Here is a 26,022-nt window from a genome sequence, read left to right as displayed (position 1 = left end):
CCCAGGGCTGTGTGTAGCCTCCCCATTGACACCTATCTGGAACCAGAGCTGCTCTATCAATTCTTTATTAAGACCAGTTATTTTTTATTTATGATGCTTGCGGATTCATTAAAAATGGCATTCCCTATAGGGGATACTGCAAGGCTTTTAGCCAGTTCTTATCAGGTTGTTAGAGTAGATATGAATATTTTAATAGAGAGAAAGAGCAAAGCCTTCAGCAAACTTAATTTGTTCTGGAATCTAAGTGACAGGCTTAACAGGGGTGCCAAGTAATTCGGTATAATCAGCCCCACTAGTGGCATAAGGAACACAACTGAGTGGATGGGGAGCCTTTCCAGAGGGGCTTTGGGGGCACTTTCCACCTCTGAGCAGCTGTAAATCACTGTATCCCGGGATCCTTTGCGTCCAGGTAAGCTCTAGTGTAGCCGCCAGCAGCTTCCACGCCCAGTTAAGTTCCCCGGAAGCCAGAAGGAGTGTTTTCGCACAATCTCTTTTAAAATTTATAGAATTCTTTCCCCAAGACGCAGATCTTATTAAATTATGTACAAAATAATGGATAAGCCAGGTCACTGCTGCTTATCTTTTGGGGCCTCAATGTTGATCACCATCCCAGCTACAGTGGCTGGTTTCTTGATGTAGTTTTATAAACATCCACTTGGGGGAGCTTTATGATTGACTTTTATCATCTCTATCAGCTTTTATATGCGATGTGAGATCCAGATGACTGCCTCCCCTCACCCTCAACACACATACGTGACAAGCTAGTGAAGCAAGCAATTGTTGCAGAAATACAATGATAAATCAACGTGAATGGTTTTACTTTATTGGCAATTCCTCCCTCTGGATTTTGAAGTTATTCCTGATTTTGTTTTAAAAGCTTCCCCTTGAAACTAAAACAGTTAAAAGATAAAATAAAGAATAAAGGTACTTTCTGCTGTTTCTTGGATGAGTGTTCTGCATATGCCCGCAGACAGCAATACATACTTAAATAAATGCATGTCCCAGTTAATTTTAAATAGCCAAGCCACCAGATTTAAATCAAAATCTCCTTTGAAGTTTTATGAACGTGGTCACTTGCAAGGAAGATAAAATCACAAAACCAAATATCTGAGCAAGAAATGCTGTTTCCCAGTGTGTTCACCACGTAACTCTCCATCACTCTGTCTCTCTCTCAGTTAGCTGGGGCGTGGAGAGGTCTAATGAAGGACAATCCCTTGCTGCCTGGGCAGAAGTCCAGGTTCCAGATGGTCTTCGGGGTCTACCCAGATTTGGACAGTTTTGAAATAATGGAAAGCTAGTTAGGGTTCCTAATTAGGACATTTGCTAGAGAATGTTGTCACAATATGGATGTACCATTAACCCATTTTACTGTGGAATAAAATGAAACCAATTATAAACCCACGCATACAAGCGTGACTGTATGTGTCCACCTGTCCCCACAGAGGGAGCTGGGTTGTTTCTTAGAGGGGATGGCTTGGTTATTGTCTGAATCTCGGCCTTATCCTGCCCTCTTCTCATCTGTCTTCTTTGAGTTGTCAGAGCATTGTGAGGTCTCTTCTCATTTACTTGGCATCCAGTTATTGTACTGATAAGACTTTGCTATTTTGACAAAGCCTCGTTCTTATTTTTCCTGCTCTCTCTCCAGAAGAGGAAAGAAGAGTTCCGGAGGCTGCTTTTCAGCCTTGTGTTCCTTTGGTAAGGGGCAGTCCCTGTACCCGAGCAGCTCTGCTTCCTTCTGCATTTGCTCCCCTCAGCGCCCTTTCCTCCCCCTGCACACAGTTCCTCTCCGCTCACCCCACCTCTCTCTTACCTGACAGCCTGGCCTGTCTGCACGCAAGCATCACGCTCGGTCGATGTCACTGTCCTGTGAAGACAAGGCTCAGGTACCGGCTCCAGTGAGGCCCAGTCTTCCCCTCCCCCAGTCACTTGTTCACCATCTTCATTGGTCACATCGATATGACTGTCACTCTCTGCTCAGTGGAGGAGAAATCTCGCTTCCTCAGGAACCCTGTTGCTCTAGCCAGGAAGACTTTTCTTCAGGAGAAAAAGAAATGCTTCGCATTCCTGTGTTCAGAGTGTTTTCTGAACTATTGGCTATCATGGAGTGGTTTTCAAATGCTTCTTTTAAGCCCTGGACTTTTTTTTTTCTTAAGAAACAAACTATGTTCAGAAGCCCAGGCCCGTCCACGCCTGACTTCCAAGGGTCGTATGGCAGGTGGTCTCAGATCGTCCCTGCACACCCCTCAGTGAGATGACTTTGCTGCTTCTCTGGGTGGAATTGATTTCTCCTCCCCTTGTGTCTGGTGGCCTTTTGACTTGCTTGGACCAGCAGAATGTGTGGAAGTGACGCTGTGCCGGCCAAGCCCAGCCCTGTCTAAACTCCTGGCAGCTCTCACTTCTTCTCCTCTTGTTTCCTTGCCCCAAGACCACCAAGACCACCAAGAGAAGAAGCTGCTCTAGTCGCCAGGGGATGGGAGGAGACACGGAGGAGACGTGGAGACCTGAGGCCACCCGGCCAGCATCCCACCCGGAGTGCCACGAGGCCCGTCGGCCCTTCCAGCTCAGGAGCCCTCCAGCTGACTGCAGCAGAGTGTGCAAGCCCACCAGGAACTCTCCAGCAAAGTGCAGAGTCAGGAGAGATGGGCAATTCTCGGTATTTTCGGCTACTAAGTTTTGGAGTTAAAAAAGGTGCCCTTCAGGGAAACCTTATGTTAAGTCTGCTTTGTGTGTGGAAAAGCCAGCTTATTTTGAATTGTGAAGCTGGGTTCTTGATGATGACAGTATAAGCAGGGAAGAGACAGCTTCCAGGTGCCGCTTGTTGCTGCCTCCTCCTGCCTGCTCCCCGCCCCCTTCTCCCTGTGCGCGGTACACATCATGGCTGAGTTTGTTGTGTATGTTTGTGCTGCGTGAACATTTTGTAGATGCTTTGTGGAAAGCGTTGCATAAAGTGGGATTTATGTTTGTTAAGTCTTAACATCGCTTACATTAGCCAAGAGACGCCTGCATCTGAGGGCGCAGAACGGCCCATCTGCTCCGATGACAGCAGAGGCAGAGTCTGGGCCCTCAGCAGCCCAGCCTAACCCCACTCCCTTGAACCTGAGGCACCCCGGTGAATTCCAGAACTATGGATTGGAAGTGTCTGCTGGAAAACTTATAGTCACTAAGATCCCAAATTGACTAGGTATGCCGCTAGGTACATATGTTACTTTCCTACTCCTTAGATCCTAAGGAGACAGCTCCTAGGGCTAATGTTGCACATTAACTTGCAGTCCATGGGGTCTCTAAGAGTCGGACACAACTGAGCGACTTCACTTTCACTTTTCACTTTCATGCATTGGAGAAGGAAATGGCAACCCACTCCAGTGTTCTTGCCTGGAGAATGCCAGGGACGGGGGAGCCTGGTGGGCTGCCGTCTATGGGGTTGCACAGAGTCGGACACGACTGAGGCGACTTAGCAGCAGCAGCAGCAGCAGCAGCAACCTAGTCTTGAACCGTAGTGCCCATTTTCCTAGTATTACCTGGATGATAATAGCACATTCTCACTTCTTATCATGTGCTGGGTTCTGCGCTAAGCACTTCACATACAGGGTGTCATTAGTCTTCTTATAGACCCCACGAGGCAAATATGGTTGGACTCTTTTATACAGATGGAGAAATAAGGACTCAGAGAGGTAATGGCATTTATCCGTCAGGGCTGCGGCACTGCACAACTCCAGGGGGCGCCACTCATTGTCGTTTGTGCATGCCCTTTGGTGTCGTGCAGTTCACCTGGTGGCCCTGCCAAGGTAGCTGTCTCAGGGTTGGCAGAGCTGGGATTTCAGTCTCCCAAGTCTTCATTGTATACAGCTTCAATAAAACTTTTCACTTCACTGAGTAACTGTATTTCTTCTGTCTCTGTTTATATACTTGAATGTCAGTCTACCCAGCCGCCTGTTCATCTGTCTGTCCATCTACCCATCTGTCCATCCATTCATTCATCCCTGCCTCTGTTTGCCCATCCTCTCACCCAGTCATCCATTTAGTGAAATCAGTGAAAATATTGAACATCTATAAAAGGTCTGAATATTCAGTTTTTGAAATATACCTGGAAACACAAATTCTGTAATACCTATTCTTATTTAAAAGTTTCCCTTGGCATAACATTTTAAATGATTGAATATCTGAAACAATTAGAAAATAAAATAATTTTCTAGAAACCATGCACCCACAGTTCAGATTTCCTATTTATTGTGTCATATTTACTTCAAATTTCCTTTTCCTCTCTCTCTCTCTCTTTTTAAAAATAGAACACTGAAAGTCAGAACCCTGTCCCCTGTCTTTCACCTCTTCTCTAGCCTAAAGATTCCTGCATCCTCAGCTACATGTGGCATTATCTGCTGCTGCTGCTAAGTTGCTCAGTCGTGTCCGACTCTGTGCGACCCCATAGACGGCAGCCCACCAGGCTCCCCGTCCCTGGGATTCTCTAGCGGCGATCAAATGGTATCTCTATTTCCCTGAGAATCGTTTCCTACTTATATAGGTCATTCAGGTTTCTTTTTCTGTGAAATGCTTATTCATAATTAATATCCTTTGCCTATTTTCTACTAGGTAGTCTCTGATTTTCTTATTGATTCATAGTAGGTTTTTTTTTCTTTCTTCTTTTTGAAAAATCTTTTCTGGAAACAGATCCTTTGTTAGTTAATTGCATTGCAAGTACATTTTCCTGAAAGTACAAGTGTTAGTCACTCAGTTGTGTCCACCTCTTTGGGACCCCATGGACAGTAGCCCACCAGGCTCCTCTGTCTGTGGAATTCTCCAGGCAAGAATACTGGAATGGGTTGCCATTTCCTACTCCAGGGGATCTTCCTGACCCAGAGATCGAACCTGGGTCTCCTGCATTGCAGGCAGGTTCTTTACTATCTGAGCCACCAGGGAAGCCCATCTTTTATAGTACTTGCTTTACTTTTAATTTGGTTTTGCCTGTTTCTGTAGGTCTTGCCACTTAATTTTATTCTTGGACATTTTAAAAGAGATAAATCATTTAAGTGTAGTGCCCTTTCACAGTATAATGGAGGTATATAGGAGAGACCTTTCTATGGGAGAGACTTTTAGAAGACCATTTATTGAATTCTTACTATGAGCAGTGCCTCTCATAAGACTTGCATGTATCCTGCAATCCTTTTAATAATACAAGGAGATAGGCACAGTTGTTATGCCCATGTTAAAGATGAGCAAATTGAGGCCCAGAGAGATTAAGTTATTGCCCTAAATGATGCAGGATTAAGAGAGATAAACCTGGGGTTAGAATCCAGGGAGTCAGTTGCAGGGCTTGTATAACCACTAAAAGGAACTGCTTCTTAATGCCAAGTTTCAGCTCTCCAGAGCTCGCTGGAAGAGAGACGCACATAAACAGGTTCCATTTTGCAGCGAGACAAACTTGCTGTTCAGTCACTCAGTTGTGTCTTTGTGACCCCATGGACTGCAGCGTGCCAGGCTGCCCTGTCCTTTAACATCTCCTGGAGTTTGCTCAAACTCTTGTCCGTTGAGTTGGTGATACTATTTCATCGTCTGTCGTCCCCTTCTCCTCCTGCCTTCAATCTTCCCAGCATCAGAGTCTTTTCTAAGGGCAGCACATATTATTATAGGAGGTGGAGGAGGGCTTTCTGGAAGGAAAGGCCTTTGAGCTCAGTGAATGAGAATGAGATGTTTGTGCCTGAAGGTGATGAAGGCAGTGGTGTGTGTCTGTGTGTGTATTCCCTGTAGAGCATGAGGAAGGGTATTCCAGCCAGAGAGGGAACAGCATGTGTTGAGGCCTGGAGAGAGCAGAGCATATTCTTGAGCCTTGTGAGCAACTTGGTATATTTGGGAGGTGGAATTTCAGTTCAGTTCAGTTCATTTCAGTCGCTCAGTCATGTCCGACTCTTTGTGACCCCATGGACTGTAGCATGCCAGGCTTCCCTGTCCACCACCAACTCCCATAGCTTGCTCAAACTCATGTCCATCAAGTCGGTGATGCCATCTAACCATCTCATCCTCTGTCGTCCCCTTGTCCTCCTGCCTTTAATCTTCCCCAGCATCAGGGTCTTTTCCAATGAGTCAGTTCTTCACATCAGGTGGCCAAAGTATTGGAGTTTCAGCTTCAGCATCAGTCCTTCCAATGAGTATTCAGGACTGATTTCGTTTAGGATTGACTGGTTTGATCTTGCAGTCCAAGGGATTCTCAACAGTCTTCTCCAACTCCACAGTTCAAAAGCATTAATTCTTCAGCGCTCAGCTTTCTTTATAGTCTCAACTCTCACATCCATACATGACTACTGGAAAAACCGTAGCTTTTTTTTAACCATAGGTGGGCCTTTGTCGGCAAAGTAATGTCTCTGCTTTTTAATATGCTGTTTAGGTTTGTCAGAGCTTTTCTTCCAAGGAGTAAGCGTCTTTTAATTTCATGGCTGCAGTCACCATCTGCAGTGATTTTGGAGCCCCTAAAAATAAAGTCTGTCACTATTTCCATTGTTTCCCTATCTATTTGCCATGAAGTGATGGGACTGGATGCCATGATCTTCGTTTTCTGAATGTTGAGTTTTAAGCCAGCTTTTTCACTCTCCTCTTTGACTTTCATCAAAAGGCTCTTTAGTTCCTCTTCGCTTTCTGCCATAGGGGTGGTGTCATCTGCATGTCTGAGGTTATTGATATTTTTCCCAGCAATCTTGATTCCAGCCTGTGGTTCATCCAGCCCAGCATTTTGCATGATGTGCTCCGCATATAAGCTAAATAAGCAGGGTGACAATATGTAGCCTTGACGTACTCCTTTCCCAATTTGGAACCAGTCCATTATGGGTAATTAGAAAAGAGGCCAGGCATATTGCCTGATATTTGACTGCCATTATTATTTAATATGGGGGCTTACCTGGTGACTCAGTGGTAAAGAATCTGCCTGCAATGCAGGAGATGTGGGTTTGATCCTTGGATTGGGAAGATTCCCTGGAGAAGGAAATGGCTACCCTCTCCATTATTCTTGCCTGGGAAATTCCATAGACAGGGGAACTTGGCAAGCTATAATCTATGGAATCATGAAGAGTCAGGCATGACTTAGCGACTAAACAACAACAAAATTATTTAATATATGAATGAGTAAAAAGTTTAGTGTTTTTGCATTAGTGTTATAAATGCAATCATGAGGCAATCTCTTAATTAACTGGAATGCTCAAGACATTGTCCTTTATAATTAGGAGGACCGTTCCCTAAACCTCTTTGGTTTCAAACTTTGTTCCTGAGTATGTGAGGAAATGTGTGAGTCTTAACTTCCCTCTATCAATAAATACAGTTTAGTGAGCCCAAGTCAGTCTTTTGTAACTGAGGCTTCTTCAGGTCTCCTAGGTAAACCTTCAAATGTTTTGGTCATTACCAATTACTGGTCATTACCTATTACAAGGTCATTATCTATAGGTCATTATTGGAGCTGTTGATGTGACTGGTTGAGAAATTTGAGTTAAATAAATGTATTCCCTCCACAAGACACATGTGGCATATTGTGGGTTATTTATGCTTAGGATTGGTTTGTTTTCAGGTGTGAATTAATTTTTTTTCATTGATTCAACTCTTTAGTTAACACCAGGAATAGACAGGACTTTTGGCTGACTTAGCAGTCTCTAGAGTGTAATTTTGTTAGATAGAGTTTAAAGAGAAGAGCAATACAAGCCTGATAAATGAAGTAGTTAGCAATGCCTTAGTTCTTACCGAGATGTGTTTTTGGCCATGTCTGGTTGGGACACTATAGTCAGGAGGTCAAGAACAAGGTTGCCACATGGATCTGCTTTAATCTGTGTCCAGGGATAACTCCACAAATGCGGCTCTTCCCCAGGGAGCATGTGATGATCATAGCTAACTCCTCAAAGCAATTCAGAGCACATTCTCTAACAGCTCTCATGGCAGTGGGGCAGTAGCTTCCTCTTTGTGTCTGAAATATTTATTGGGGCCCTTCCTGGTAGAGCCAAGGGTCTGGTTGTGGGAGTTTCCTGAGCCCAGAGCACCGATGTGTCTGGTATGCTGCTGCTGTCCCTTTCCACTGGACCATCTCCAGCCCTTGTGGCCACTGCAGGTCATGGATAAGGGGAGAAGGGAGGGACTAGAGATTCCCTCCTGGCTTCAGGGAAAGTTTCCTTTATTCCAGGCTAGGCATTCCTTTAGTCTTGGGTGTGGGATTGGAGGTATTCTGGGAAGCAAAAACAGATCCCATCTTGCTGCTCAGTCCATGGGAAGTGGGAAGGTGGGGAGGGAGATGTGTTTTTGCCATCTTTAATTCAGATTTTCCCGCAAGATCCATGTTATAAATGATATTTAGATTTTCAGGGTAGCTCACAAAACTCTTTGTCTAGAATGTAACTGAAGAAGAAGTGTGTTTTGGTTATATTTTGGTTCTAGAAAAAGCATTGTTTTTCAAACTTTTTCCTCCTGCATTGGAACCTTTCATTCAGATGAATACAAGATGTATATAACAGGTAAATGCAGAACTACTCTGGTTTAAGCAGGATTCAGCCTCACAGTAGCTGAGTCTTGGTCCCTGAAGTCTTGGTCACTTCCCTTTTGGGTTGACTTCACTAATTACTGCTGCAATCACCCGTTATCCCCTTAGGGGGCGCTGTCCACCTCTAGAGCCGCATTGCAGAGGCGGAGTGGATGCACAACTCTGTGGTCAAGTCTCTAAAGCCAGAAAGGATACCAAAAGCAAATAAACTGAGCAACAGGAATAAATAAATAAAAGGAAAACTAGTGGTTCTAAAAACTAGTCTGTGAATCAGTATGAGCTGGTTGCATAAGAATAACTTGAGAAATATAAAACAGATGAATTTAAAAAAAAATCTGGGACCATTCCTCAAAATTCCAATTCAGTTGCTCTTGAGTAGGTCATGGAATATGTATGTTAAAAAGCTGCTCCAGAGAAGTAGGATAGTTGGAAACCAGGCCTCCACTATGCCTTTAGCTCCTGACTTCCTCCTGGGGCAGAGAATGTCCCTCTCAAACACAGCAAAGGAGGCAGGTCCAGATATGAGAAATGGATCCCAAGGAGGGACAGGGGTTTCTTCCCTGCCTAAGGCTTGGCCCCTACAGACTGGCTTCCTACTGAAAAATCAGTCTCATTCCCATTGAGTGCCATTCGGAGTCTTTACAACCCTCTCCACACATAGGGCTGTGGCCTCACCCTCTGGCTTTAACAGGCACAGTAGAATATAATTCATTTAACCTCCCCCAAAGTGAAGCTACAGATGGGAGCCTTTGGATTGTTTTCTTATTATTAGTACTAATCTGGGCACTGTTTCCCTGATGTCTAAAAATTTCTCCCCCCTGTAGAAATGTGCTCTAACTCTAGTGATCCATTTAAAGGAACGATCATAGCTACGAAACCTCTTGGCAAGGACCCTTAAGACTTTGTGTGACTCTGTGTTTTGTTAACGTTGTCAAGGTGACCCTCCCAATCCTAGGTTGTTCTAGAATCAGGCAACAGGAAGCCCATGAGTGGGTCTGAAGGAGAACGTGAGTGCTCTTGATGTCTAACTTCTGGAGTGATTGTGAGAACAGTGGGTAGATCGACAATTTTCTGTGCTGCCTAAGCTAAGAAAGCATTGTGTTGAAATATGTTTTTTAAAGTTTCATTTTAACAAAGTGACAGGATCATCTTAATCCTTGACTGCTGTAGTTTTTCAAGGAACACAAGAGCCTGCAAAAAGGCGGCCAGTTTTTAAGAAAAAGCACTTCAGGCCTTTCCTTCCTGTAGATCCTATTTCCAGAAGGGCTAATGGATGCCCGCACCCTTTCCGTGTTCCACTCTGACAGTCTTGTGATATGGAGCCTGTCATGGGCTGTAGAACAGACTCCTTCCTGGGGTGGCCTTAACTGTCAGCCTAAACCCATGAGTTTTGACTGCCTAATCAGTGAAGAACTGGCCCCCAGATGGATGATAATATTCTTATTCCCTGACTTACTTGGCTTTCTTTTTGTTCTTTACCCCATTCTCTGTCTTTCACTTTGAATTCTTTCTGTATCCATCCCGTCACTTGATGGCTGTGTGACTTTAGCTTTGTCCTTTAACCCTCAACTTTCTCATCTTTAAATTGGAATTATAATAGTGTCCATCTCATAAGGTGGAGTCAGGACTTGTTACGTAATTTGTGGGGCCCAGTGCAAAATGAAAATGTGGGGCCCCGTGTTTAAAAATTAAAATTTCAAAATAGTGGTACAGGATAGTAAGCCAAGTACAGGACCCTTCTGAGGGCTTCCCCAGGTGGCCCAGTGGTAAAGAATCTGCCTGCCGAGCAGGAGACTTGGGTTCGATCCCTTGGTTGGGAAGATTCCCTGGAGAAGGAAATGGTAACCCACTCCAGTATTCTTGCCTGGGAAATCCATAAACAGAGGAGCCTGGTGGACTTCAGTCCATGGGGTTACAAAAAGTCAGACATGACTGAGCACACACACACACAGGGCCCTCCTAAATACAAGATCCTGTGTGACTGCACAGGTCACACACCCAAGATACCAAGGAATCAATGAAATAAGAAGTACTGTCATAGCTCTTATTATTCTGTGTCTTCCTATTTATACTCTAGATTTGTCAGTAACAGCCAAACATGCCGTCCTCTATGGAAAGACACACACATGTATTATTCAGTCATTCTTAGGGTCTCTTAGGTCTGTGGAATTTGCTTTTTTTAAAAAAATGTCTTGCTTGAACCTAATGAAAGAATCACTAGGTGTTAGGAAAATCATTCAGAATGCCTCCATTTATATATTCTACTTTTCCTTTGATCCTTTTCCATGTTTATACTTGGGTGTAATTATACCAGTTTATTTTGTATTCTCCTGTTTTCTACCTTGTTCCACAGTTTTCCTAATTGAGTTTTTAAAAAGAAAATCACTTTAAAAATTAATGAAATGTTAGTGCATTATTAACCATCAAAGCGTAACTTCTAGGTCCTGAAGAAGGAAATAGGCTAGGGAGGAAGGAAGCAAGAAGGAACCTGGAGAGAAAGACAGAGGAGAGATTTCAAGGGATTAAGTGTTTTTGGGAGTGACATTTGGGGTCTTAGATGAGTGAAGAGCATACTGGTTTATAATGACGGTAATAATAGCTAACATGTTGTGCTGAGTTCTTTACAGAGCTCATCTCATGATCTTCACAATAACCTAAGACAAGAGATGTGATTGGTGTCCCCAGTAAACAGAAGAGGAACTCAAGGCGTTGGGAAGTTAAGTAACTTGTCACATACCTAGCGAGTGTTGGATCAAAATTGGAGCTCCTCAGTCAGGCTACTGTACAACTTGTACACTTCTGTGCTTTGTGTCTTGACATTATAGCCGTTATTGTTACTGAAGTATTTTAAAGCAAGTTCTAGTCCTTAGGTCATTTCACCCCTACAAACGTTATTATTCATTTCTAGAAAATATGGATGTTTTCTAATTCAACTATAGTACCATTATGATACCTAACAAAATTAGCAGTAATCTTTGATATTACATATAATTAATCATATTCAAATTTCCTTCATTATTTTAAAAATGTCTTTCTTTAACCTCGATTCGTATAGCTGAAGATGGAAATAATGATCTGTACATTGCAGTGGCTTGTTATATCTCTTAACATTATTTTAATCTATAGCAGGCTCACTGTTTAAAAAATGCCATTAACTTGTTGAAAAACCCTGGTCAACTGTCTTATAGAATTACCCACTTTGGATGTGTCTGTTTGCTTTTCCGTAATGTCATTTCAGAATGTGTAAGTCTACACTGGATGTTGCCTCCTTTGCATATGTTGTTCTGGATCATCCAAAACAAATCTTTTGTTATCACTTTGAAAGATTAACTGGAAATTTTTAATTTATCTCTCAGTGCCTTTGCTTTGGATTTTTGAATTTGTTTTTAAATATCGGCCTCGTATTTTCCCTCAGGATGAACCCTCATTTTATTTAACGATTTTTCTCTACTGTTTCACATTTTGTTTACAGTTTTCCCCCCTTCTTTAGATATGCTTCAGTGAACATCTTTGCAAATATAATACTTTTTATCATTTCATTAAAATAAGCATCCAGATGTGGTTTGGTTTAAGAGTGTCAAAAGTTAGGATCATTTTAGTGGATCTTTAACTCTATGAAAACTAGTTTCCACACGAATTTTTTTTTTTTACATTAAAAAATTAAAACTTAAGGTTTCTTCAGTTCAGTTCAGTTCAGTTCAGTCGTTCAGTCATGTCCGACTCTTTGCGATGCCATGAATTGCAGCACGCCAGGCCTCCCTGTCCATCACCAACTCCCGGAGTTCACCCAAACTCATGTCCATCGAGTTGGTGATGCCATCCAGCCATCTTATCCTCTGTCGTCCCCTTCTCTTCCTGCCTCCAGTCCCTCCCAGCATCAGAGTCTTTTCCAATGAGTCTACTCTTCGCATGAGGTGGCCAAAATATTGGAGTTTTAGCTTTAGCATCATTCCTTCCAAAGAACACCCAGGACTGATCTCCTTTAGAATGGACTGGTTGGATCTTCTTGCAGTCCAAGGGACTCTCAAGAGTCTTCTCCAACACCACAGTTCAAAAGCATCAATTCTTCTGTACTCAGCTTTCTTCACAGTCCAACTCTCATATCCATACATGACTACTGGAAAAACCATAGCCTTGATTAGACAGATTCAGTTTAAAGATCCCTATTGGATTCTTTAGATAACCTGGGATAGGTGTATAATTGAAGATTGGCCCCTATAATATTTCCTGATATCTTTCAAAGAGATGGCAAAGGAGATTGTACTGTATGACCCAGAACAGCATTCTAAGAGAGGCAATAGGTAGTGTAGAGATGAAATTAAGATAATTGAAGTGATGTCAATATGGTGACTTAGTATGTCACCATATTGTGACTTGGGCTCATTTCAGTACACCTGTTGTAATAGGAATTTTGTTTTTTTATATTCTGATGGATTCTAACTTGATTGTTCTAATGAATTCTGGCCCCTCCTATTCTGAGGTCCAATTCATGAGAAAGAAAAAGAGGAGGTCTGGGATCATGGGGTTCCTTTTGACTTAGAAGTTGCACATGTTGCTTCCACTCATATTCCTTTGGTAAGAACTTAGTCAAATGGCCATACCTAACTGTAAAGAAAGGATAGAAGTGTAGTTTTTGGCTAAGCAGACTCATTCCCAGGAAGAAGAGAATAGATTTCAGTAGGCAAGTAGCAGCCTGTAACATATTACCTATGAAAGAGGGCTCTAGAGACAGGGAGACATAAGTTCCAATCTTGGCTCTGCCACTGGCCAGCCGTGCGACCTAGAACAATGATTCTATCTTCTTGATTTTCTCATTAGAAAACGGGATATAATAATTTCACTTTATTGGGATTGTTATGAGACTCGAATGAGTGAGTTCATGCAAAGTGCTTAAGAAAAAAAGCACTTGTGTGTGGTTAAAAGCACAGAATTGGGAATCAGACTGGCAGGGTTAAAATCTTGGCTCTGTGTTTGCTAGCTGTGTGATTTTAAAGAAATTACACAAAAATTCTCAGAAATCTACTTTCTTCTTCTATAAAATGGAGAAGTTGATTCATTGGAAAAGACCCTGATGCTGGGAGGGATTGGGGGCAGGAGGAGAAGGGAACGACAGAGGATGAGATGGCTGGATGACATCACTGACTCAGTGGACGTGAGTCTCAGTGAACTCCGGGAGTTGGTGATGGACAGGGAGGCCTGGCATGCTGCGATTCATGGGGTCACAAAGAGTCGGACACGACTGAGCAACTGATCTGATCTGATTAATGCCTACCTCTAGAAAGAATTTGATGAAGTCCTCCAATGCTTTTATTAAAGGATTTATTCATGCTCAACAAATCATGATGGTCTTTTTGTAGTTACTATGTTTGTTCATTTTATAAACTCCTGAGTTTATCTCCAAAAGAGAAGTAGTAAATTTATAATTGTGTAGGCATGCCCCTGTCGTGAGTTGCTGCATTTTCTTATACCTCTTGTTACTGCTTTGCTCTTTCGTCCTATTAACATGTTTATGTATTCAGCTTATATACTAGCTCCTATTTGATTTTTTGGGTAAGCATCTACTGATGACTTATATTCTAAGTCACACAGACTATGCTATTTAGTGTGACATCTATAGCTTGTCCCAGAAGTTGAGTACATTTTTTTTTTCAAAATGTTCTCAATCTCATGAAACCATTTTGAAAAGATTAAGCTGGCTAGAAGAAATCTCTGTGGATAGCTAAGCAGTGTAATAAAAATGGAAAACTCAGGTTTTTATGATACATGCCTGCTCTAACTTCAGAATCTCTCTCTTGTATCATTCCCATGACCCTGAGTTGTATTTTTCAGGTCTAATTTTGGGATTTATTTCTACATCTCTGATTTTATGCAGATCACCTGGAGCCCCATGATTGCTCCTCTTCCCTTCTAGGGACGCTTCCACGATTTCCGTGTGACTACAGGGACTCTTTCCTCTTCCCTACCTTCCCACCCACCACTTACAGAGCTGACATGCTGCTATGTTGTGCCATTGTGCTGTTCTCAATACTGTGGCGTTCAGCCTGGCTCCAGTGATATAAAACGAGGGGGTATGGATGCCTTTTTCAAACTTGAAACTAGCAAAAGACAAAACCTCCTTTTGTTTGAAACCATTGGGAGTGTAGTCCTGAGTTCTTGTTCTTTAAGGGAAACTGTGGGGTGGGAACTTTTCTTCTTCATACCTGCCCTTTCTGGCTGCTGCAGTTTTGCATGGAGTAATTGAGCAAATGAAATACCAAACCTACAAAAAGTAGCGTTATCAAAGTGAATGAATGAACGCTTACCTAGCAGAATGGTAAGACATGGAAAAATAGGAGGACAAGTTAATGATATAGAAATTGTGTAGCTTTGCTGTCTTAGAATCATAGCAAATGGAACATATGGTATTCGGTCATTTTTTGCATTCATATGAAAAGAAAATGAGTTTATTTTACAAATAAATGGAGTTTGTGTTTCTGTTTGTTATTCATGACTATAATGTTTACTTCTCTTGAAGTAGAAATATGTCACCTAAATATTAAAGATTTTTTTAACTATTAATGAATAATTTTTCTTACATGCCGTGCCTTCATCCACTTTGATAAACATTTTAGGCTTTTCTCTTCATTTGCTATTATTTTGTCTGATAAAGCTGTGAACAGAGGCATCTTAAGAAGAAAAAGAGGGAATTGATGAAAAGACAGACATGTTAAAATTATTGTTTGCCCGAGTATTAGAATTTTAGATTAAGGCCTAGAATCAAATTCACTTCATATTCTCATGTACTCTGGGACTTCCCTGGTGGTTCCGTGGCTGAGACTCTGCACTTCCACTGCAGGTGTGTGGGTTCAAGGCCTGGTTGGGAAACCAGGATTCAGCATGTTGCACAGTGTGAGCAGCAATAACAACAGCAAAACAAGCAAAAGATTACAATGGTGTTTCTCTTTCCTATTTTGAGATTCATAAAGGGCCCAGAAGTTTCCATTTAAAAAATCCACTGCATTCGTTGTGTCATTGTAGTGCACATTTATTATTTTTATCTTCACAGCATCTGTACATCAGAAGCGTCTTTTCCTTGTGGAAACCATTTGTGCCCTGTCCTCAGTTCATGTGAGCCAAGCTGGTCAATCCAAGTCCACAGTAAGTGGATAAACAACGAGCTGTGTTTGAAGTCAGGCTAGTCCAAGTCAGCTATAAGACTTTTGAGTAAAAAAGAGTTCTCTGTCCATTGAAATTTCTAGGCTAGGGAATGATGTATGAAGCTGACAGAGGTGGTCTAGTCTTCTCCATGGTAAGAGTCTGCCTGAAGCCAGCTTGGAGAGAATTGATCCAAGAGGTGGAGAAAGAGTCTGACCACATTGTTTGAGTTTGAAATGAGATTTACCCCTGCCATTGAATTTCTTATTTTTACCCCAAGACTAGTCTTAGCTGGTTTCACCCACTTACAGGTGGACGAGTTCTGGCCACTACAATCATCATACTTTTCCTCAGGAAGCATTTGTCCAATGCCTGGATCTTTGCATATTAACTACTTTACATGTAACAGGAAAATACAGGATTAATAGTGCAATGAGAATGGAAGAGCCACCTGGGTCATTTTCCCATCCAATGCAACCTCCTTATTCTTCATTGACAGTCGTCTTAGAATCCAAATCACTTCATGTTTTCAAGGATCTGAAGATAGAACAGAGTTTTCATTTTCTATCCTGAGTTTCAGAAAAAGTCCTGAATTCCATTATGGTCCCTACTTTTAAAAAGATTCACTACCAAGTCAGATAACTCACTGCCTTACAAAGAAGTGCATTACAGTTTTGGAAAATTCTAATTTTCAGAAGGTTTGTTCCTTTTATTGAGCTGAAGTCTGTTTTATTTCACTCATTAGTGCCAGTGCTTGAAACCATGCAGATTAAAGCCAAGTCCTCTTCCACAAGGCATCACTTCACCTATTCGAAACACCAGTCACACCTCTTTGTCTTCTTTGCTCCCAGGGACATGACCCCAGTTCCTTCTCCCATCCCTCACAAAATGGGAAGTCCAGATCACCTTGGTTGTTCTATAACCTCAATTTACTTCTGTTTGTTAAATGTCCCTTTTAACGGGAGACCAGCACTGAGCTAGGACCTCCTTTGTTTTCCTCTAGATCCTTACATGAGGGCAGCCTTATACTGAATTATATTTTGGGGCTTCTGTTTCCCACTCATACTCTCTGATTCATAACAAGCTAGCTGTGAGCTAGTACTTCTTTCCTTCCCTCTCATCCTTTTTTTTTTTTTTTCTGTACAAACAGTTTCTAAGTCAGGTCTGTGTTTGAGTCTTGATTATCAGAATCTGTTTTAGGATTTTACAAACAACCTTAAGTTTTTGTTCTCCTAAATATGCAACACCATGTGGAGGGTATTGTTTTGCCCATGGGTTTGTGCCTCATTTGGGACCTTCGTTGTGTAGAGTGATGCAAGAGTCAGTCATTGTTATTTGGGTCACTCATACAGCCCATTGGCTAGAGAAGAGTATTTGTTTCATCAATTAGGAACTGTGTTCAGATGTGGGTAAGAAAGAATGGGTTAAATACACATAAAGTAGTGTGGAGAGAGGAGCCCAGAGCTGGTACGGTGTTTGCATAAAGCCACAAAGGATTCAGGCTCTGGTCTTTTTTTATGTTCCACCATCCCAATGCCTGACTTCCATTCTCAACATTGCCTCCTAGTCCCAGATGACTTTCTAATGTCTTGCCCACATTCTATTCAGTAGGAAGGACAAAAGGTTGCTTCTCCTAATAGAATAAGCTCCTTTTAAGGTGTTGCCCCCAACGCCTCAATCCTTTCACTCATGTTTCATTGGACAGTAGTAAGTCATATGGACACAACGAGCTGCGAGGGAAATATTCTGGGCAGCAGCATAAGCAGCCAAAAATTGGCATTCTGCTACTAAGAAAGAAAGGCAGGTGAATACTGGGAGATTACCAGCCCCGTTCCTGGAAAGTTATTGAAATATTTTCCTTCTGGCCATGGAAGTAAAGAGCAGTAGAAAGAGCTACTTAACTTGGACAATATCTTCCCTCACTTTTCTTTGACCTTTGGGTTTGGTGTGTTCTGTTTTCCTCTAGGCCTTTGTGGAAAGGTTAAAATGCAGGTTTTTTTTTTTTTTTTTTAGTCCTTCCTCCTCCCCTCTTGTTTGCTTGCACTTAGTACTAATCTTCGGACCTTGCAGTGGCAAAGATAAAAATTGTTGGAGCCAAATAGTGATTGAATTAAATTGAACTCCTTTAATACAGTAAAAATGAGGTCTGCTCTTTCTCTCTTTAATAACAACTGTGGCAATAATTAAACTCAACGTCATCTTTAAAATGGTTTACTTTGCATAGTTCTATATGCACGCTTTTCAATTACCACTATTTAAATAACATCAGTCTCCCAAAAACATGGTTCAAATTTCAGTTACCAAATATATTCACTGAGAAGTTGTGTAAACTACAAACATTGCCACTAACTCTTTGGTCTACAAGTCACTACATAAGTGGCAGATGCACATTTACGATCAGGGACCAATCTTGTCACTTCTTGCAGTGATTGATACTGCGTGCCTGTTACAGCTCACAAACGGACAGCAAAGTGTATATTTGTGTTGCCTCTTTGTTTCCCAGGATAAACTCATGTGACATTTTACAAATATGAATAGTTAAAGAATAGTCCAGCAAAAATGAAAGTTCAACAAAAGAAACAAAAGTAATAATGCTGAAAATGAAGTTTGAGTTGAACATAAATGGAATGTAGGAGAAAGAGTTGATTGTAGGAATGTTGATACTACTGCCTTTCGAAAGACATGCATCCAGAGGAACTTAGTGAAGGCAAACTTACTGACATAAATAAGGAAAGTGGTTGTATGAAAGGATAAAAATGTCCTGGAGGCAGTGACACCAGCAAAAAAATTCACATAAAAGAAACTCTTGGAGACATTTCATGACCCTGAAAATATAAGGGATAAAATGTTGGAAGCAGATGCTAACTTAAAAAGCAGTGTGACAATTTGCCAAGGCATAGAAAAGATCCTTATTCCACATTGTCAGTTATATGAAGACAAGAAGGCAAACACAACCCAAGCTAATCTTGATCGTTTTTTTTTTTTTTTTTGCAAACAAATAAGATACTTTATTTTTAGTGTTTTTACTAGTTTAAACGATAGCATACTAAGCAAAAAGTTTTGTTCTTTTTTTTTTTTATTTCCTGATACATTTATAACCAACAGTGAAAGAGGTTGTAATGTTTTGACAAAAATGTTTAGAGGTCATGGAACAATTACAATGTTTTCCATTAAGCCAGTTTTACACAGTATCAACTTGTGTGATCATTTTATGGTCCTGTCCTACAGTACAAAGTGAAGATTTCCTGTATTTCACACAGTTACTCTACTTCATATCTACCACAATATTTGCAATTCAGGCAAATCCTATCACTCCATTTCATCCATCCATCCATCCATTCATTCATATCTGTAAATGAAGTCACAGAGATTATGTAGGTTTAAAATTACGTAACTAAATAGCTGGCAAGACTTGAAACATGATAATTTCACTTTAAATTCATTCTTCTTACAGTCCCACTACCATGATACCACATTATTTCCAAATAGTCTCATTACTATGTGAGATAGAAACAGGGAAAATGTCTTCAATGTTGAGGCTTCCAAATCTAATGTGTTCCATGTCCCATTACACAGATTGATGTATTAGTTATCATTCTTAGGCTGCAAGCAACAGAAATGAACTCTACCATGGTAAATTCATATAGTAATTGTCCCCAATGAATCATGTCTCCCTGTATCCCCTTTACCCGGGAAGGTTTCTCTGTTACTCCTTCCATTAACAGATGAAGTCTCTTTCCCCACCCCTTAAATCTGGGCTGGTTTTAAACTATCTGATCAATAGAATGTGATGTAAGGGAAGTTGCAGCTCTGCTTTTCTCTCTGAGCATTCCTCCAGTATGGCCTACTGGAGGGTGAGGTGCCACGTGGAGAACTGATGTGTTCCAGCTGATGGCTTCAGCCAGCTTCCAAATAAGTGAGTCAGTGAGGCAATCCAGGGTCAGCCCCCAGCAGATCTTTCCACTGACTGCAGATGTTGAAATGAACCCAGTTGGTACCACGTGGAGCAGAGACACACCATCCCAGCTGAGCCCTACCCAAACTGCCAATCTGTAGAACTGTGAGCAAATAAATGATTATTATTTTAAGCCATTAAGTTTTGAAGTAGATCAGTATGCAGCAAACCACTATCTTAAATAGAAAAGAGAATTTATTGGGAGGATACTGGGTTGTTTGTAGGATTTAAGGGAAAACTTCAGAATGAAAGGATAGAAAGCCTTGTAGCAGGAGTTACTCCACAGTCTTGCCAAGGTCTCACTTCTGGAGTGAATGAACTCCAGCTGTTTCTCTTGTTCTTGTGTTGTTCTGCTAAAGATTCAGAGTCCTGCAGGAGAAAATTTGATGGTCACACATCCATCCTATGGAAGTACTGATTTATGAGAGGAGACTCTGGCAGAAGGAAATTTCCAGTTTCTTCTTAAGCTTTTATAGTGGGGAGACAAACACTTGGGCTTATCTCCCCTCAGGTGTACACAGATACTTCCCCCTAAAGCAATCCAGGTGCTGCCAAGGAGGGGGAATGTATGATGGACATCTTCAAAATGACAGCTGTCCACTATGGTCACTTCTTTTCCTTGATGAGGATTTTAAAATATTTATACCAAGTGTGTTATTTCACAGTAAATAAATTTGTGGGAAATAAAAAAAATTATGCCCTTATAACTGGCATATAAGTCAATATATGGAGAGAAACTGAATCTTAGATTGAGAGGATTAAAAGTAAAAAGGGCTTTAGAACTCATCACGGCCAAGGTCCTCATTTTATAAATGAGGAGAGTGAATCGAAGGTGATTAAGCCAAGGGTACACAAAACTAGACCAGAGCTAGAACCTAGGTTTTTTTTTTTCCCTCCCTAACTATCCATAGCTTCAGATGAATTTGGGGAGGGAAAAAAAAATTGACCCGAAGTATTTGAAATGTGCGTGTTAACTTCCACTCGAGTATTCTCTTAGCAAGCACTCTTTGGAAGGCCTCTCTGCCTGTTGGGGGCACCCTGCTTATCTTGCCTCCCAGCACCCATCATCTCTTCCCCACTCCCAAACACCCAGGCCAATACAGGTTTCCCACGCTATCAGAAAGAGAGTGTTCCTAAGAAACCTTTCGTGAGCCTAAGCGGCTTAAGTGAAAGTGAAGAAGCAATTAACTTAGGATACATGTTGCTATTGGATGCATGAAAAACACAGAGATAAAGCACAGACACAGTTCAAAGCTATTGCAGCTTGGTGCTGAGACACCCAGCCTATTTCCTGCTTGGCGGTGCCACTCTCCCTGCTCAGGGTTTGAGCTGCCTCGGTAACAGCTACCTACAGCACAAACACTGAACGCTAGTTTCTCTTTTTGTCTTTTTCATAAAAGTGAAAATCCTCTTCGAACTTATTTTGGTTAGCCCAAACAGATACTAATGTAGGTCTTCTGTAAAAGCAAACTGGTGTAAGGCAAACTGTAAAAGCAGAACTGTATTGCTCTGGACCAATCTAAACCTGAAAAATCAGATGAGGTCGATGTTTCAAAATCCAAGCCAGCTGGCACTTGAATCAAGATATAAGACTGTCCTGTCGAGACTCAAACCCACTCAGAACTTTGGTTTGGTGGCTGTTCCATGTTGTATTCCCATTTGTTTTAAATCTGGGTATTTTTTGAAGGGTACCTGCATAAAAATAGCATCTTTGCATTCTTGTCAGATCCTGATGCATACTGGTTTTCTAAAGTCCTAATCCTGTTAGTGAGACATGTCAATTAGACTGTATCATGGGGGATTATGACAACTGAGAAGAAACAGCCAACTGGAGAATCTCAAACTGTATGAACATAGACCTACCAAGAAGAAAAGCCCTTGATTATTATTAATGAAAAACTGTTTGCAAGAAATAAAAACAAGGTAACAAATAGGTAAGAACATATCAAAGGAAAATTATTATAAAATAAAATATAAAAATATTTAGATTTCTGGTCTGGAAGGAAACAAGAAACAGTGATTGTCTCTGAGAAAAGGGATGGATGGCTGGAGACTAGGGTAGGAGGGAGACTTCTCAATTTTGAACCATGTTTTTGGAACCTTATCTGTTGAAAAGTAACTTAATGAAAACCAAAAAACAAGTGTGATGTGTTGCAAGCAATTTCTCTACCAGAAGCAAGTGTTTCGAGAACTTCCGTTGTGCTTTTTAATGCTTGAAGCAAGTTTCAGGGAAAGAATTAAAAAGACATCTGTCTTGGTCTTATTCTCTTGACTTATTAAGTAATATAGGGTTTTCTTTGGCTAAAAATTTGGTTGTTGCTGTCCTTAGATTTTTTTTGTTTCACTCAACATACCTTATTTCACTGTTTTCTAACCTGGTATTGATTTTTATCGTCCTAGAGACTTTGACTGGTACATAATATTCTATTTTCCATCTTTCTAGCCTTCTTGCACAATATTTGGTATTTTAAAAACAGCTCCCAACACTCCCTCTTGTTTTCATCACATTTCTCTTATCCCCTCAAAATGTGGTTATTATATTTAATGGACCAATTTTGCTCACCCTAAAGGTAGATTCAGGTTGCCATTTGTTGGCTGCTTCAGTGTGTAATCCACTAATCCCAGTTTGTGACTAAAGGTTTCACACTGGCATATTTGGAGATAGCAGTTCTCAGCAGCAGCTTAATGGAGATTTTTCCATTTTGAAAGACATGATTTTTGATGTTTCTGCCATGGTTTTGCCTCCTCTGGCAATAATACCACAGTTGCCGTTATTTGTGATAGGAGACAGACTGTATTAGAAAGAAAGGATGTTGGCTTCAAGGTAAAGGTTTTGGCAGATCCAGCACTATCTCATTGGTTACAAAGCCTTTCTGGAAAGCGCACAATTATTCAGCTTGCACAGCACAATTAAGTAAACAATTCGTTTAGCCTCTGTATTGATACTCCATTGCAGAGGGACTGGATGGCTCCGGAGATTGGAAATGGGAGCTGTAGCTGTTTCCCTAGACTTAGGTGCTTTGAATCTGTTTGTTAGGGTAGTGACCACACAGTGTCTCCATCTGATGGCCGTGTAGCAACCCAGGTGAGACAGATTGGTGGCTTCAGGTCCATGGAGAGATGGTCACATCTCAACATCCAGGATCCCAGCTGGCAGAAATATGTGTGGATTATACCGACATGATTCAATTTGTGCTTTAGTGAAATTCATATCCTGAAAATCCTATTTGCGCTAATGTGAACTTCAGAATATCTTCCTAAAGCTCTGAGTGGAGGTCTTAGCTGTCTCCATTTGCCCGATGATTAGCACATTTGGCCTGTTTACTTTGGCTTAGAGGTTTTAAGAGTCTTTAGGGTTATAAGATTTCTCCCAGCTCTCTCCTACATCTGAATATTGGGGATAAAAATCTCACAGTATAAACTGCCTGAAGAAGCACAGAACTTGGGTACAGAATTCTGTTTTCAATTTGTACTAAATTATCACTCATCTGAGTAGTTTTAGGTGCAATGAGGCTTTTAATAAAGAAACACGTGGGCTTATAAACTATAAAGATGTGCTTATAAAGTACCATTTAGATCTAAGATATTTCTTAAAGTAGCTCTAGGGGGCTGTGTTAATTGGCCCACTAGTCTTCCCCAGCATTTTTCTTGTCCATTCCTAACATCTAACAACCTTCTCCTACACATATGTGTGCATGCACATACACACAAATTTACTAGTTCTACTACTTCTTCTATTCAGAGGGAGGAATCCAGATCTGGACCTCAAATAGATAAGTTTTTCAAAATTGAATGTAATACTTAAAAAAGGAATCTATATGTGCAAAATCCTAGGATGCCAGAGTTGCCAAAGACATCTGCATAGTCTTGTGATATTATGGAAGGTTACCATTTGCCTAAGGATTTGTTTTGAAGACAACATGTGTTGCAGAGTTGGACGTGGAAATAAACATTAATAAAAATAGATAATAAAATCCTGTTTAGCACTTGGAAGGATGGAGTGGGCCCAAACAAGGTAAAGTTTAGCCCCTTCTTTTTCATCAGCTTATTCCTCTGTAATGCTTTGCTGTGATTTGAGGATTTTCCTAAAAAATCGGGTGCCTCTTGATGTGGACGCCAACTGGGTCTCCATTTCCTGAAATTTGATTTGTCAACGTCTGGCATCGTCTTTCAGGTGAGTTCCTTTATCCACGTGTGTAACAGGTGGAACTGATGGGAGAGCCCACAGGTGAATTAGTGCTGTGGCAGTTGGCAAATCCCTGAGCTACATGCCTCTGCCACATACTGTGAGTTGTGTTCTTCCGAGGAACCACTGTGGAGGCGTCACTAGAGGGCGGTCCGTGATTGGCCACCTGGTGGACTACTTTTGTAGAGCCATGTTAGGAGTTGGATCAGTGCGCACCACCTTGGGTCCCAGCAGCGGACTGGGAGATTGGGGTAGAGTGAAATGGGGCTGCAGGTAAGCGTTGGGGTAGGGTTAAGGTGGGGGTGCTAGCCCTTGAGTGGAAAACCAGCCAAGTAAATAATAAATGCGTATGTGGAAGAGGCACTCACCTAGCACTAACTAGCGGTAGTATTTATGTCTTTATATTAAGAAGAATCACGGGCTCTTTATTATGGGTCCCTGTAAGTAGATTACTATCATGAAAATATTTTTAAAACCCTTTTGCTTTTTTTGGCATAAAACTGAAACACACTGGAGAAAGGCAAGTAGGCTTGGCCCTTTGATCCTGTCCCTTTCTCTTTTCTCCCCAGTCAGACATGATTGGAGAGCCATGAATCCCTTGGCTGTGGATTGGTCCTGAAATAGTCTGGGTATGTGGTGGGATTGAATTGTTTATGACATAATAAAATGACAGGGGTTGCCTTGTTTCATTACTTGATTAAGGTTTATTATTTAAACTGCACGATATCACTTACATACAAAACTGAATTGGAAAAAAGTGAAGTGGGTCTTTCTGTCGACAAGAAAATTATCAATGCTCATAAATTCATCAGTGAATTACAGAAACACAGTGGGATGTTTTTTCAACTTCTTTGGCAAAGGCTGTGCTAATTCTTTTGCAAATTACTTGAGAAGAATCTTGTGGGAGGTTATAGAACTGATTCACTGACTTGCAGAAAGACTGATTTGACTTTTATCTCCTGTGGTTGGCAGTAAATGATTTTATTTAGTTTAGAGGAGAAAGGTTTTATAACCTCCTCTTTTCCATGACTCATAACTTTCTGAACAGTCACATTGTGCTTTACAATGAGGGGTGTTTGGAGGAAAGTGTTATCTAAATTGAGCCAGCCATTTTGAGTGTGAGAGCATGAAATATAAAAGAGAAGCAATTGATCTTTTCAAACTTCAAATTTGCTGTGTGCCCAGACCCAGAGAATTCTTTCCTTTTAAGAGAAAAGACGTTTGGTGGCTATCTTTAAAAAAAGAAAAAAATTAATTCTGGCTTTTTAAAGCTTTCAAACAGACATTTTCAACTTGCATAGGGTATCCATAATTTTAGGAAAAGTGGGTAGCTTTTGGCTAGATTGTTTTCTCTGTTGGTGGGTGTAAATGTGTATGAAAGCTATTTGTTTCTCATGTAAAATGGGATCTGTTGACATAAGCATGTTTTTTTTTTTAAAGCTTGGAGATGGTAAGTCTGCATGAAAGACTTCAAAGTTGTCTTTTCCTGAGAACTTGAATTTAGTCAAACATGTGCCTGTGAGATGAGTAACAATTTGAATTATTTTACATAGATTTTTCTCTGAATTTGTATCAGAATGGGTTTGTAAAGGAGAGTTAAAAGTAAACGTCAGTGAATTGGGGAGTGAGATGAGAAGCCTGTAGCACTGAAATGTCATTTGGGAAGGCAATACTAGAGCTAAAATCGTAATATCTTGCATTTATCATCTTTCTTTCCATTTGTTGCCTATTTCTGAACTGATAATCTTTTCTTCATATTGGGAAAGAACTAGAATTGAAAGACTAGAAAAATGTAAAAAAGATTATAAAATGTAAAAAAGAGTCTTAGACTTAGGAAATTGAAATATTAAAAGTTTTCACACAAATTTCATATCATTTATAACCTGGTACAATGGCACCCCACTCCAGTACTCTTGCTTGGAAAATCCCATGGATGGAGGAGCCTGTTAGGCTGCAATCCATGGGGTCGCTAAGAGTCGGACACGACTGAGCGACTTCACTTTCACTTTTCACTTTCATGCATTGGAGAAGGAAATGGCAACCCACTCCAGTGTTCTTGCCTGGAGAATCCCAGGGACGGGGAGCCTGGTGGGCTGCCGTCTATGGGGTCGCACAGAGTCAGAAACGACTGAAGTGACATAGCATAACCTAGTACAGCAAAGGAGGCATTACATTAACGCTCATATAGGGTCAAAATGTGTTCATTTTCAACAATATAATTTGAGGTTAAAATTTTTTACTTTCTCT

The 26,022-nt window shown here is 41.0% G+C and overlaps 1 protein-coding gene across 4 annotated transcripts in view; it reads left to right on the top strand.

Moving 5' to 3' along the window:
* LOC133226928 (uncharacterized) overlaps positions 1–26,022 on the top strand; it is a 194,341-nt gene that overhangs the window by 37,311 nt on the left and 131,008 nt on the right. The window contains exons 1-2 of one of the 4 annotated variants that reach the window (XM_061381044.1): positions 23,907–24,048; positions 24,345–24,404. The exons of 2 other annotated variants lie outside the window; for them this stretch is intronic. The gene's annotated coding sequence lies outside the window, so the exon portion shown is untranslated. Of the gene's footprint in view, positions 1–23,906; positions 24,049–24,344; positions 24,405–26,022 lie in introns of those variants that run through there. One more of the 4 variants, XM_061381043.1, reaches the window with a different exon arrangement.

This window comes from Bos javanicus, chromosome 15, assembly GCF_032452875.1.
Source record: "Bos javanicus breed banteng chromosome 15, ARS-OSU_banteng_1.0, whole genome shotgun sequence".
Classification (NCBI taxonomy): domain Eukaryota; kingdom Metazoa; phylum Chordata; class Mammalia; order Artiodactyla; family Bovidae; genus Bos; species Bos javanicus.
The sequence above is the reverse complement of the archived record's forward strand: the minus strand, read 5'-3'. Positions and strand labels throughout refer to the sequence as shown.